Raw genomic sequence first — 12,063 nt, forward strand, 5'->3', positions numbered from 1 at the left:
CTTGGTTTCGGGGGCATTTTCCGCAACCAGTGGTTTCAGGGTAAATGGTTGCCTCACCAAACCCTGGACACAAAAAATATCAGCATTGATTGGCAAGAGCTCTATGCTATTGTGGTAGCTTCCTACTTATGGGCACCTTTATGGGCTCAAAAACGGATTGTGTTCTATTGCGATAACCAAACTGTGGTTTCCATAATCAATTCCAAACGTTCAAAAAGCGCTCGTATCATGGACTTAGTGCGTGCTCTAACCTTACAAACATTGAAACATAACTTTTATTTCAAAGCCCTGCATGTCCCAGGCCATTGTAATGACATTGCTGATTCTATCTCCCGTTTTCAGCAAACCAGATTTCGGCGGCTAGCACCGCATGCAGACCAGCAACCTCAACCTCTACCCGAGGAGCTTTCTCGTCTCTAGACGCCGATTTACGTCGCTATCAAATTGCCTCGTTAGCTCAAGGTACCATTAAAACTTATAGCAGTGGGGAAAAGCAGTTTATGAATTTCTACTATCAATTTCATCTACACAAACGTGTGCCTCTTCTGCCGACAACAGAAAACATCCTGATTTATTTTGCTGTTTTTCTTGCTAAGACGGTAAATCCAGACACCATCAAAGTCTATATCTCCGCAGTACGCCATATGCATTTGGTTAACGGCTACGACCTTCCGATTACGAAATTTCAACGTCTACAGTATATTTTGCGAGGTATAAAGCGCGTGAAAGGAGTGTCTACAAGAACACGCCTACCAATTACATTAGACCATCTCAAATTGTTTCACCGCCTATTGCACTCACGGGTACTTCCTACAAACGATGAAACCATGATTTGGGCAGCCCTTTCCATAGCCTTTTTCGGCTTTTTGCGGATTGGTGAAATGACTTGCTCCGGTCCTTATAACTCTTCAACACACCTTAGCCGATCAGATGTAAGTTTTCATAACGAAAAACGCGGGGATAACGAGGTTTTTCTCCAAATACGCATTAAAGCGTCTAAAACCGATCCGTTTCGAAGCTCAACCACGATAACCATTGGCAGCATTTCTGGTATATATTGTCCAGTAAGGGCGCTTCAAACCTACTTTTCCCGTTCATCACCGGACTACGCGGGACCATTGTTTTGCTATTCGAACGGTGCTCCTTTATCACGTGGTCAATTTACCAAAGAACTGCGAACACTTTTGGCCCAAGGTGGTTATAACACTGCACACTATGCAGGCCACAGCTTTCGAATCGGAGCGGCTACTACAGCTGCATCCCAAGGTTTGCCTCATTGGCTCATTCAAACGTTAGGAAGATGGTCTTCCGATTGTTACCTTAGATACATTCGTACGCCAATTAATGTCCTTGCAGGCGTTTCAAAACGATTGATAGCGAAGTGATTAGAACACTCAGTCGTTGTTTCTCGGTCTATGGGGATCACACACACTTCGTTGTATGATTGTGGAGGCAATTGCTCTAGGTTTAGGTCGCAATTTTACCATAGACCTCACGTTTTCTTTACGAAATTTGATAACCTGGCATAAAGCCAATTCCTATTTACAAATTCACTCTATTTCTGCATATGAGTATATGTACTGAGCCAGATCAGTGTTCTAAGAAAGATTTCCCTGATCATTTCTTCCCAGGGCCCAGCTCAGAGTTTATGTCTTGCAGGGCAGACTAGGACCCAGCTCTAAATGGAGTATATGTTCTAGCCGACTCAGGACCCAGCTCTAAATCCGCGCGGTAAAAGTATATGTCTTGGGCAGATTAGGACCCAGCTGGAAATCAGTATATGTCCTAATCGACTTTTCCCAAGATCCAGCTTTTCAATACGAGCATATACCCTGGGAACCGCTCAGCACCCAGCTCTTCGCAGATACAAAAAATACAGCATATAGAGCAGTTGTCCCACACTTCCATAATCCCACAAACCTGGTGTTCCGTGCGTTCTTACTAACTCAATATTATAACAAACACAGTTGGTGAGGACATTAAATGATAATTTTTACGAGTACAAATTATTGTTAATGGACGATACTCAACGCACTATAGACCTGGAAGTTTATAAATTAAACATATTGTCGAAACAAAGAAAGACTATATCACAGACTTTCATTATTTGCTTGCCAAACCCGCAGGCTACTGCACCCAGTATCGTTTATTAACTATGTCCAAACTACTATGTTTGACCTATTCATAAATATAACAATGAAACTATAGTTAAGCCAACAGGCAGTTACCCGTGTTAGCCGTATCTGGCTATCATTCTCATTTGGATTGCGAGCTCTCAGGACCGAGTAAAAGAGACACCCACCATCCACCCCTTCCTCCACCTTTGGACGGCAAATGTAACGAGATGGCACTGGGAAGTATAGTTGCAACATAATCGAAGCATGTACACAAACTTATTTCTTAATTGGCCGCTTGGCACAACCTTATTACAATGGCTATGGAAATATTCAATTCTCAGCATGAGTGAACTATTCGCATCGATATGCATATAAACATTATCCTCTTTGGACATTACAATATATATCAATGTCATTATTGCTTTATTTAATGAAATACAAATAAAGAATGAAGTGGTTGAGGCAATTGCTCTAGGTTTAGGTCGCAATTTTACCATAGACCTCACGTTTTCTTTACGAAATTTGATAACCTGGCATAAAGCCAATTCCTATTTACAAATTCACTCTATTTCTGCATATGAGTATATGTACTGAGCCAGATCAGTGTTCTAAGAAAGATTTCCCTGATCATTTCTTCCCAGGGCCCAGCTCAGAGTTTATGTCTTGCAGGGCAGACTAGGACCCAGCTCTAAATGGAGTATATGTTCTAGCCGACTCAGGACCCAGCTCTAAATCCGCGCGGTAAAAGTATATGTCTTGGGCAGATTTGGACCCAGCTGGAAATCAGTATATGTCCTAATCGACTTTTCCCAAGATCCAGCTTTTCAATACGAGCATATACCCTGGGAACCGCTCAGCACCCAGCTCTTCGCAGATACAAAAAATACAGCATATAGAGCAGTTGTCCCACACTTCCATAATCCCACAAACCTGGTGTTCCGTGCGTTCTTACTAACTCAATATTATAACAAACACAGTTGGTGAGGACATTAATCGGAGGTTATTGCTGAAATGTCCGGGGAAATATCATGTCAATTAGGTATATTATTTGCAAATTCTCTTAAATTGTCCTGAAGAATTGAGCTACCTACAATATTTAGATAAAGGCCTCTGAAGTTCAAATGGGAACTATTAATGTTAGCATTTTCTAAATACGATATTTGGGAGTGTTTACAATGACTTCTTAGCATATCATTAACTTGTTTTACCTTACCAGCAAGTTCTTGATTATCATTCCTTACCACAAGTGCTGAGACACCTACAACTGTATCTGGAGAGGAGTGCTTGATTGTGTTCGTAAGATCTACGATAGAAGTGCTTGTTTAAGACACCAGTCATTTCGATTGCGTTGGTTCGAATCCCACCGCTGCCAAATTGCATGCAATTTTAGTATTACTGGTACGTCTATTTTATAATGCTCAAGAGTAATGCAATAAACTTTTCTCAGTTATGTAGAAACAGGTTTTGCCAAATTGTAACAGCTACTGGCTTAGGTAGCGTGGCCGAGTGGTCTAAGGCACTGGTGTTAGGCACCAGTCATTTCGATGGCGTGGGTTTGAATCCCACCGCTGCCACTGTAAGGCTTGGATGTACCTCATGCGGAAAGATTTTTTTTTAGATTTTAACTTCATGATATAGGGATAATTTTCATTTTTTTATACCAATAGGTGTTGCTCTTGTAGTCTCTACTCGTCAGGTTGGCCGAGCGGTCTAAGGCGCCAGACTTAAGAATGTGGTGAGGAATTCTGGTCCACAATAGTGGGCGTGGGTTCGAATCCCACACCTGACAATTTTTCACTAAAGCTAAATTAGTACTCCTAAAATATTGTTTTAAAAATTACTTTGTTCAAATTACTTCTGTCGTTTCCCCGTCGATAACGTCGAAGAAAGCGATATTAGTTCCGAAATATTTTGAACTGTCAGGTTAGCCGAGTGGTCGAAGGTGCCAGACTGAAAATGGTCTACGATGCCTGGGCAACAGTTGTGTGCGTAGGTTCGAATCCCACACCTGAAAAATTCGGTCATGTAAGAAAATGCTTTTTTGGCAGGTCAAAATTTCCTCACACCTCCTATCGTGAAAAAGAAAGTCAAACATTTAAAAAAGTTAATGGCGATGAGAATACACTAGACACAATATTATACAGTGGATATAAAGTTCCAATCCGGATTGGTATATTCTTCAACAAATAACAGAGATACTTAACCATATGATCGTAATGCATTTTGCACAGGCAATAGTACTCGTTATGGGAAAGTACCCTTTGCAATATGGAAAGTTGGGCAGCAACGCTTTGTCGGTAGCGTGGCCGAGTGGTCTAAGGCGCTGGTTTAAGGCACCAGTCATTTCGATGGCGTGGGTTCGAATCCCACCGCTGCCAAATTACATGCAATTTTAGTATTACTGGTACGTCTATTTTATAATACTTCAAGAGTAATGAAATAAACTTTGCTCAGTTATGTAGAACAGGGCTTTGGCAAATTGTACAAGCTACAGGCTTAGGTTGCGTGGCCGAGTGGTCTAAGGCGCTGGTTTAAGGCACCAGTCATTTCGATGGCGTGGGTTCGAATCCCACCGCTGCCAAATTACATGCAATTTTAGTATTACTGGTACGTCTATTTTATAATACTTCAAGAGTAATGAAATAAACTTTGCTCAGTTATGTAGAACAGGGTTTTGCCAAATTGTACAAGCTACAGGCTTAGGTTGCGTGGCCGAGTGGTCTAAGGCGCTGGTTTAAGGCACCAGCCATTTCGATGGCGTGGGTTCGAATCCCTCCGCTGCCAAATTCCATGCAATTTTAGCATTATTGTCACGTCTATTTTATACTTAAAGAGTAATGCAATAAACTTTGCTCAGTTATGTAGAAGCAGGGTTTCCCAAATTGTAACAGCTGCAGGCTTAGGTAGCGTGGCCGTGTGGTCTAAGGCGCTGGTTTTAGGCACCAGTCATTTCGATGGCGTGGGTTCGAATCCCACCGCTGCCACTGTCAGGGTGCATGTACCTCATGCGGAAACATTTGTTTTAAGATTTTAACATCATAATATAGGCATAATTTTAATTTTTTATACTACTAGGTGTTGTTGTTGTGGTATCTACTCGTCAGGTTGGCCGAGCGGTCTAAGGCGCCAGACTCAAGAACGTGGTGAGGAATTCTGATCCACAATAGTTGGCGTGGGTTCGAATCCCACACCTGACAATTTTTCACTAATGCTAAATTAGTACTCCTATAATATTGTTTTAAAAAATACTTTTTGAAATTACTTCTGTCGTTTCCCCGTCGATAACGTCGAACAAAGCGATATTAGCTCCAAAATATTTTGAGCAGTCATGTTGTCGATAGGTCGAAGGCACCAGACTTAAAATGGTCTACGATGTCTGGTCCACAGTTGTGTGTGTAGGTTCGAATCCCACACCTGACAAATGTAATAAAAAGTATTTTTGGCTGCTAAAAATTTCCTCACACCTCCTATCGTTAAAACGAAAATTTTAATAGAATTTCAATGGAAAATTGCGCAGCAACGCCTTGTCGGTAACGTGGCCGATAGTCTAAGGCGCTGGTTTAAGGCACCAGTCATTTCGACGGCTTTCGTTCGAATCCCACTGGTGCCAAATTACCAACAATTTTAGTATTACTGGTACGTCTATTTTATAATACTTCAAGAGTAATGTAATAAACTTTGCTCAGTTATTTAGAACCAGGTTTTGCCAAATTGTAAAAGCAACAGGCGTAGGTAGCGTGGCCGAGTGGTCTAAGGCGCTGGTTTAAGGCACCAGTCATTTCGATGGCGTGAGTTCGAGTCCCACCGCTGCCAAATTCCATGCAATTTTAGCATTACTGTCACATCTATTTTATACTTGAATAGTAATGCAATGAACTTTGCTCAGTTATGTAGAAGCAGGGTTTCCCAAATTGTAACAGTTGCAGGCTTGGGTAGCGTGGTTGAGTGGTCTAAAGCGCTGGTTTTAGGCACCAGTCATTTCGATGGCGTGGGTTCGAATCCCACCGCTGCCACTGTCAGGCTGGATGTACCTCATGCGGAAACATTTTTTTTAGATTTTAACATCATGATATAGGAATAATTTTCATTTTTTTATACCAGTAGGTGTTGCTCTTGTAGTCTCTACTCGTCAGGTTGGCCGAGCGGTCTAAGGCGCCAGACTTGAGAATGTGGTGAGGAATTCTGGTTCACAACAGTGGGCGTGGTTTCGAATCCCACACCTGACAATTTTTCACTAAAGCTAAATTAGTACTCCTAAAATATTGTTTTAAAAAATACTTTGTTGAAATTACTTCTGTCGTTTCCCCGTCGATAACGTCGAACAAAGCGATATTAGCTCCGAAATATTTTGAACTGTCAGGTTAGCCGAGTGGTCGAAGGTGCCAGACTGAAAATGGTCAACAGTTGTGTGCGTAGGTTCGAATCCCACACCTGAAAAATTCGGTCATGTAAGGAAATGTTTTTTTGGCTGGTCAAAATTTCCTCACACCTCCTATCGTGAAAAAGAAAGTGAAACATTTAAAAAAGTTAATGGCGATGAGAATACACTAGACACAATATTATACAGTAGATATAAAGTTCCAATCCGGATTGGCATATTTTTCTACAAATAAGAAAGATACTTAACCATATGATCGTAATGCATTTTGCACAGGCAATAGTACTCGTTATGAGAAATTAGCCTTTGCAATATGGAAAGTTGGGCAGCAACGCTTTGTCGGTAGCGTGGCCGAGTGGTCTAAGGCGCTGGTTTAAGGCACCAGTCATTTCGATGGCGTGGGTTCGAATCCCACAGCTGCCATTCTCGGGCTGCATGTACCTCATGCGAAAACATTTTTTTTAGATTTTATCATCCAGGGATAATTTCATTTTTTTCTACCAGTACGTGTTGTTGTTGAGGTAGCTACTCGTCTGGTTGGCGGAGCGGTCTAAGGCACCGCGAGTTGGGGCACCTTATTAACAGTTATGGAGACTCTTACATAATATTTATGAATGAGTGAATTTTCTCTGTTAGATACTTTCTATGTTTATGCAAATGTATAATTCCATACAAGCTAAACTTTTTGTTAGTGCACAAAGGTAGCACTAAACGTTGCAGTGTACAATGCAGTGTACAGTGGTATACTAAAGCTGCAAACGCTATCCACCGAATATGATAGTGATTACTAGCTCTAAAATTACCCGATGTTTGGGCACCTAAATTGGAGGTTAACCTAATTCTCTTAAGAGAATAACTATTACCTCAAGTCGGTAATTTCATTTCGTTAAAAGTAAAATAAAGCGTCATTCAAATAAAGCGTTTGCTTTCAATTGGGTTTATCATATTAATCATAATATTAAGACAATCAGATTCTTACAAAGGCTTGATATCAACAGAGGAGATATTTTTGGGGGATATTTAAAATCTACAGAGAGATCCAAACAATAACATAACGAAAGTTTAATAACATGATATATATAAAAAAGCAACCTGCCATATATTTCTCGTATAGCGGCAAAGGCCAACAAGCATACCATGATTTCTTGTTCTTCTGAGATATTAAAATGAAAAAACTTTAAAAAAACTTGATCTCTTGGGGGTGTTAAAATACATTCTTAAGTAAATTCTCAATCTCAATTAAGTTTAACTGGTTTGATACGAAAAACCCTGGTAGCTTAAAACTAGCTTTGCGGTCGAGTAATGATCCTACATATGTTGGTAAGCATGTCTAGTCCTTGTAAACAGACATTAAACAATATTAACAGATTCATTCATATAAAAAAGTTATATTCAATGTCAGACTCGTTTTCTGACATTTCTTTTTAATCGGGATTGTTCATTTATACTAAGATTTTTTGTTCAGTTTTGGAAAAAAGTGCGAAACTTTTAAAACCCAGTGATGTGAGTAATGTGTTTTATATCATCTACAATCACGTGCAAAAATTATGAGAGTTTTCAGATTTTCCATCAAATTTGAAGTGCATCGTGGCACCCCTGCCCCCATAGTCCATGCTCAAAAAAAAGCCAATTTTTCCCTACCGTACATCCTCGCAACATTGATTTTGGGGAGAGGAGGTCATTTATGTGGTTGTTTCATTAATTTTTGCATCTGATTGTAAGTGCCCGTAGAAGCAGAAAGAGGGGTTGTCTACGATCAAAACTCGACAGGAATAGAATTATGAATGGATTCAACCTCCTAATTATAAAGAAGATTTTGCTAAACCCCAATAAATTTCTGTACAGCCTTGTGTTCTCGTTTTTGCTTCTCGTGCAAACTTAAAGCGTAGGGGATGCCACCCGAGGATGTGTGAAGTGTGTGGCAAAGTTGTTCTAATCACTTTGTTCTTGGTCAGAAAAATATACCATTATAAATTTAAGTGAATTCACCAAATATGCAGCACGTACCGAATTTTCTCGCACATTAAAGTTTTGTCTTACTCAGAAATAGACTTTCCAAAAGATCTCAGAGGCTTAAAATTTGAATATTTTTTTCTCAGCACCAAATAATTATGTCGTGTCTCGTGAGCATGCCTTTTAGGCTTTTACACCTACAAACGTCCTACACCTATGTCATTTAGATAACATTATTACTTAAGTCTAATAACTTTTAGTATAAATTTCGAGCTGACCATTGATTTTTATGAGAATTATGTTGATTATTATTCGGCTCAGTGAATATAGGCTCGTAATCTCCTCGCCTTCAGCGACTAATTGTTAAATAATGACCTGGCCATACTAACTTGTTTACTACAGGGTGAGTCAAAAAAACTGACACCATTGAAATTCAAATTAGCTGCAATGTGTTTGTAATAGGCTGTAATGAGGTTGCCTAAAATATCTTATGGGTATACGAAGCATATCAAATAAGTGAACCCATTAATTAAATAGAACGTAAAGTTTGTTCCCTTTAGGAGTTAAAATGCATTCTAAGCTCTGTAATAAAAAAGATTGTGGAATTAGTTCAATTGGTTTAAACACTTTTGCATTAATTAACCACGTCTTGTTGATTGTACAAAATGGGAATTGTCAAATTCCAGCCATACGTTCGCAGCTAATTTGAATTTCAAGGTGTCAGTTTTTTGACTCACCCTGTATAGTATCATTTATGGTATATTATTGCATAACAAACCTTGGATAAGCAGCAAACATTGTTTCATTTCATATTAATGACACTAATTTTGTCATCATCCAGCAACAAGTTATCCTAGCAAATAAAATCAGAACACTTCAGCATCAACATCACTGACCAAAAAAATGGCGCAGATTGACAAATAATCATTTGCAGTAAGCATCTACCTTCATATGAACGAGTTTCGTGATTGGTTTTTGTAACAATTGTGAACAGTGTTTATGATTCGTTCTTTTAGAAATCGATTTCTATAGTTCATTGTGTTTTATTGTCATCATCAACCAATAGCAAAGCTTGTTCATATAGGTATACGTACCGAGCCGAAATAATAATGCCACGTTTCTCTGATCTATTTCCTGTTCCTTGTGAATGTCTAAAATGGAAATTTTTATACCTACTGGTACACAAACAGGCATTGTTCATAGTATAAAAAAGAGGACAATCGCTCTTCCAGCTTTTTCAACTGGATTTACCGACCAGTCCACTTAGAACCACGGCTCAGCTGTAACATTACCATTTTCCTGTGGTAGAGATAATTCATAGGAACTACATAATATATGCTAGACGTGTGGTGGTGGACAAGTTTACGAGGTAAAGTGGTGGATATTACCATTTTCCTGTGGTAAAGATAATTTATATGAAGTACATAATCATTTATATGCTAGACGTGTGGTGGTGGACAGGTTTGTATACACTGTACCACGCTTTCTCAGACAAACCTATTGCAAATTCTGCAAGTCTTGAGAGTCTGGAAGTCTAATCTTAAAAATTCTATGATCGGAACAAACTGCATAAAGCAATTCTCACCCAAGAAAAGATTGTTTGTTTTCCCATTCGCTTCTGGCATAAGCAGCCTGTCAAAAAAGAAATGAGAGTGCACCAAATAGTGCCGTGCGGCGGGGCTATATCCATACTTTCGCCGGCCTGTAATGCAAAACATTAATTCTCAACTTCTTTTCAGAAGCGTGTAGCAGCCAATAAAATATTGCATCAACAATACTTTATATCAATAATAACTAATCCCCGTTTTCATTACACTCAATGGAGACCTTAATCCAGCCGCACACGAGAGCTATCTCTGTTAAGCTAAAAGCCACTCGTGAACATTAACGTAAGCAAGTTCTCCCAGTGCGCGGCGACGTTTTGCGAGATTTTGTTAACGAATGCTATTTGCACCATATATTCAACATGTTGAATAATTTAGTGCACGAGTGCATTATTACCCCACTACGTGTGCGGGTAAAGAGAGCAAATTTCTGCCATACATATACAAGCTAATAGCCTAATATGCATATACAAATTTGCATTTCCATTTCCACCACATATTCAAAAGTCAATGTACATTGTACATATTAATTACTATCACTTAGCGCCTTATACAATACTGTACAGGCTGTATGAAAAAGTACCCCCTTTTCAAATGAAGCTTCTGATGAAATTTGAATGCATGATTAACACTGGTAAATAGCATAGTAAAGGCCGGCGCACACTAGAGCTATGTGCTTAGCAAAAAGTCATTCGTGGCCATTGGCGTATGCCAGTTGCTCTCGTGTGCGGGCGACTTTTCAGGCGACTTTTGGCACGAATGACGAAAGTCACTGGATAAGTCTCCCGCACAGGAGAGCAACTGGCTTACGCTAATGGCCACGAATGACTTTTTGCTAAGCACATAGCTCTAGTGTGCGCCGGCCTTAATTAGGTTACATCTTAGGTATCGCTTTACGTACATTTTAAGCAACTGTGAGTTTGGCATAATAATAAGGCCGCATTCAAATTGTAACAAAAATTTGATTTTAATAGGGGGCACTTTTTTGATACACTCTGTATATCCAAAGCCTGTAAATATAGCTCAGCATATCGCCTCTGGACAAAATCACAACCAGTAGCCTAGGCTTGCAACCACACGCTAATGTTTTCGAGCGTTTTCGCATTCGTTTTCATGCCAAAACGATTTCAAACACCGTCAATTTACAATACAAGTTGAAGCTAATTTAACATATTTAGCATATTATTTTTTCCTTGGATCGCGTGGAAAGGGCGTCAAAACAATAAAATAGACAAAAACGATTTTGAAAACGGTCGAAAACGGCGCTCGTGTGCACATAGTCCTAATATTAGTCCTAACTTAGTAGCAATAAGTCCTAATATTAGGACACGGCTAAAACGGAGTCAGGGCCAATAATTCAGCCCCGTCTCGCCGTCCATGGGAGTGCAGTATACGTGCATGAACCTCAAAAATTACAAAAATAAATCTTCTCAAAAAAAAAGAAATTAAATCGGCGCTGAAATGCCCAGTTTGCAAGTTGGATGAAACGCTTACCAAATACGTCTATAAAGTGGTATGAAACTTCGCAATTTTAAATTTATTAGAATTTAAAGTTAACTATTTGCTTCCAATACCACATCCTTATTTCATTTTATACTTAGCACCAAAGCTTGGGAGTTAAGTTTGCCTTAACCTTTAACCGTTTTAACACCATTAATGTGTTAATATCGATTACTTTGTCTGGTGTAAATTAAAATCTATAACGATAATTTTACACCTGTTCGGAGTAAAATTAATGGCAAAGATTTTACATGGTTTAAGTTTAAGTACATCGGATCATGGAGTACAACAACTCGTGTAGCTCGCATAATAGCTATTACACCAGCTTTAGGTAAATTTACCAAAAGTGTAAACCTTCACGGTTTACCCTGAATCGGTGTATGGTGAAGGCGGACATTTACACCATTTTTAGTGTTGGCTGAACATTCAGACATTTGGAGTGATGCACAACGTTCCACGAAAATTAAATTACTCACCGTATCTTGCTGTGATAGAAAATTAGTTAATTAGA

At 39.3% G+C, this 12,063-nt stretch overlaps 8 non-coding genes across 8 annotated transcripts; all 8 read left to right on the forward strand.

The window, feature by feature from the left end:
• The first annotated feature begins 3,808 nt into the window (after nucleotides 1-3,808).
• Nucleotides 3,809-3,906, forward strand: Trnal-uaa. Its single transcript is given in 2 exon segments — nucleotides 3,809-3,846; nucleotides 3,861-3,906. It is a non-coding gene; the product is annotated as a tRNA-Leu (tRNA).
• Nucleotides 3,907-4,413: 507 nt separating this feature from the next.
• Nucleotides 4,414-4,495, forward strand: Trnal-aag. Its single transcript has one exon. It is a non-coding gene; the product is annotated as a tRNA-Leu (tRNA).
• Nucleotides 4,496-4,616: 121 nt separating this feature from the next.
• Trnal-aag lies at nucleotides 4,617-4,698 on the forward strand. The gene has a single exon. It is a non-coding gene; the product is annotated as a tRNA-Leu (tRNA).
• A 321-nt stretch (nucleotides 4,699-5,019) lies between these two features.
• Trnal-uag lies at nucleotides 5,020-5,101 on the forward strand. The gene has a single exon. It is a non-coding gene; the product is annotated as a tRNA-Leu (tRNA).
• A 115-nt stretch (nucleotides 5,102-5,216) lies between these two features.
• Trnal-caa lies at nucleotides 5,217-5,314 on the forward strand. Its single transcript is given in 2 exon segments — nucleotides 5,217-5,254; nucleotides 5,269-5,314. It is a non-coding gene; the product is annotated as a tRNA-Leu (tRNA).
• A 534-nt stretch (nucleotides 5,315-5,848) lies between these two features.
• Nucleotides 5,849-5,930, forward strand: Trnal-aag. The gene has a single exon. It is a non-coding gene; the product is annotated as a tRNA-Leu (tRNA).
• A 118-nt stretch (nucleotides 5,931-6,048) lies between these two features.
• Trnal-uag lies at nucleotides 6,049-6,130 on the forward strand. The gene has a single exon. It is a non-coding gene; the product is annotated as a tRNA-Leu (tRNA).
• A 706-nt stretch (nucleotides 6,131-6,836) lies between these two features.
• Trnal-aag lies at nucleotides 6,837-6,918 on the forward strand. The gene has a single exon. It is a non-coding gene; the product is annotated as a tRNA-Leu (tRNA).
• The last annotated feature ends 5,145 nt before the right edge of the window (nucleotides 6,919-12,063 follow it).

Source organism: Dendronephthya gigantea, unplaced genomic scaffold (assembly GCF_004324835.1).
Source record: "Dendronephthya gigantea isolate DGI-Jeju-01 unplaced genomic scaffold, DenGig_1.0 000057F, whole genome shotgun sequence".
Lineage (NCBI taxonomy): Eukaryota > Metazoa > Cnidaria > Anthozoa > Malacalcyonacea > Nephtheidae > Dendronephthya > Dendronephthya gigantea.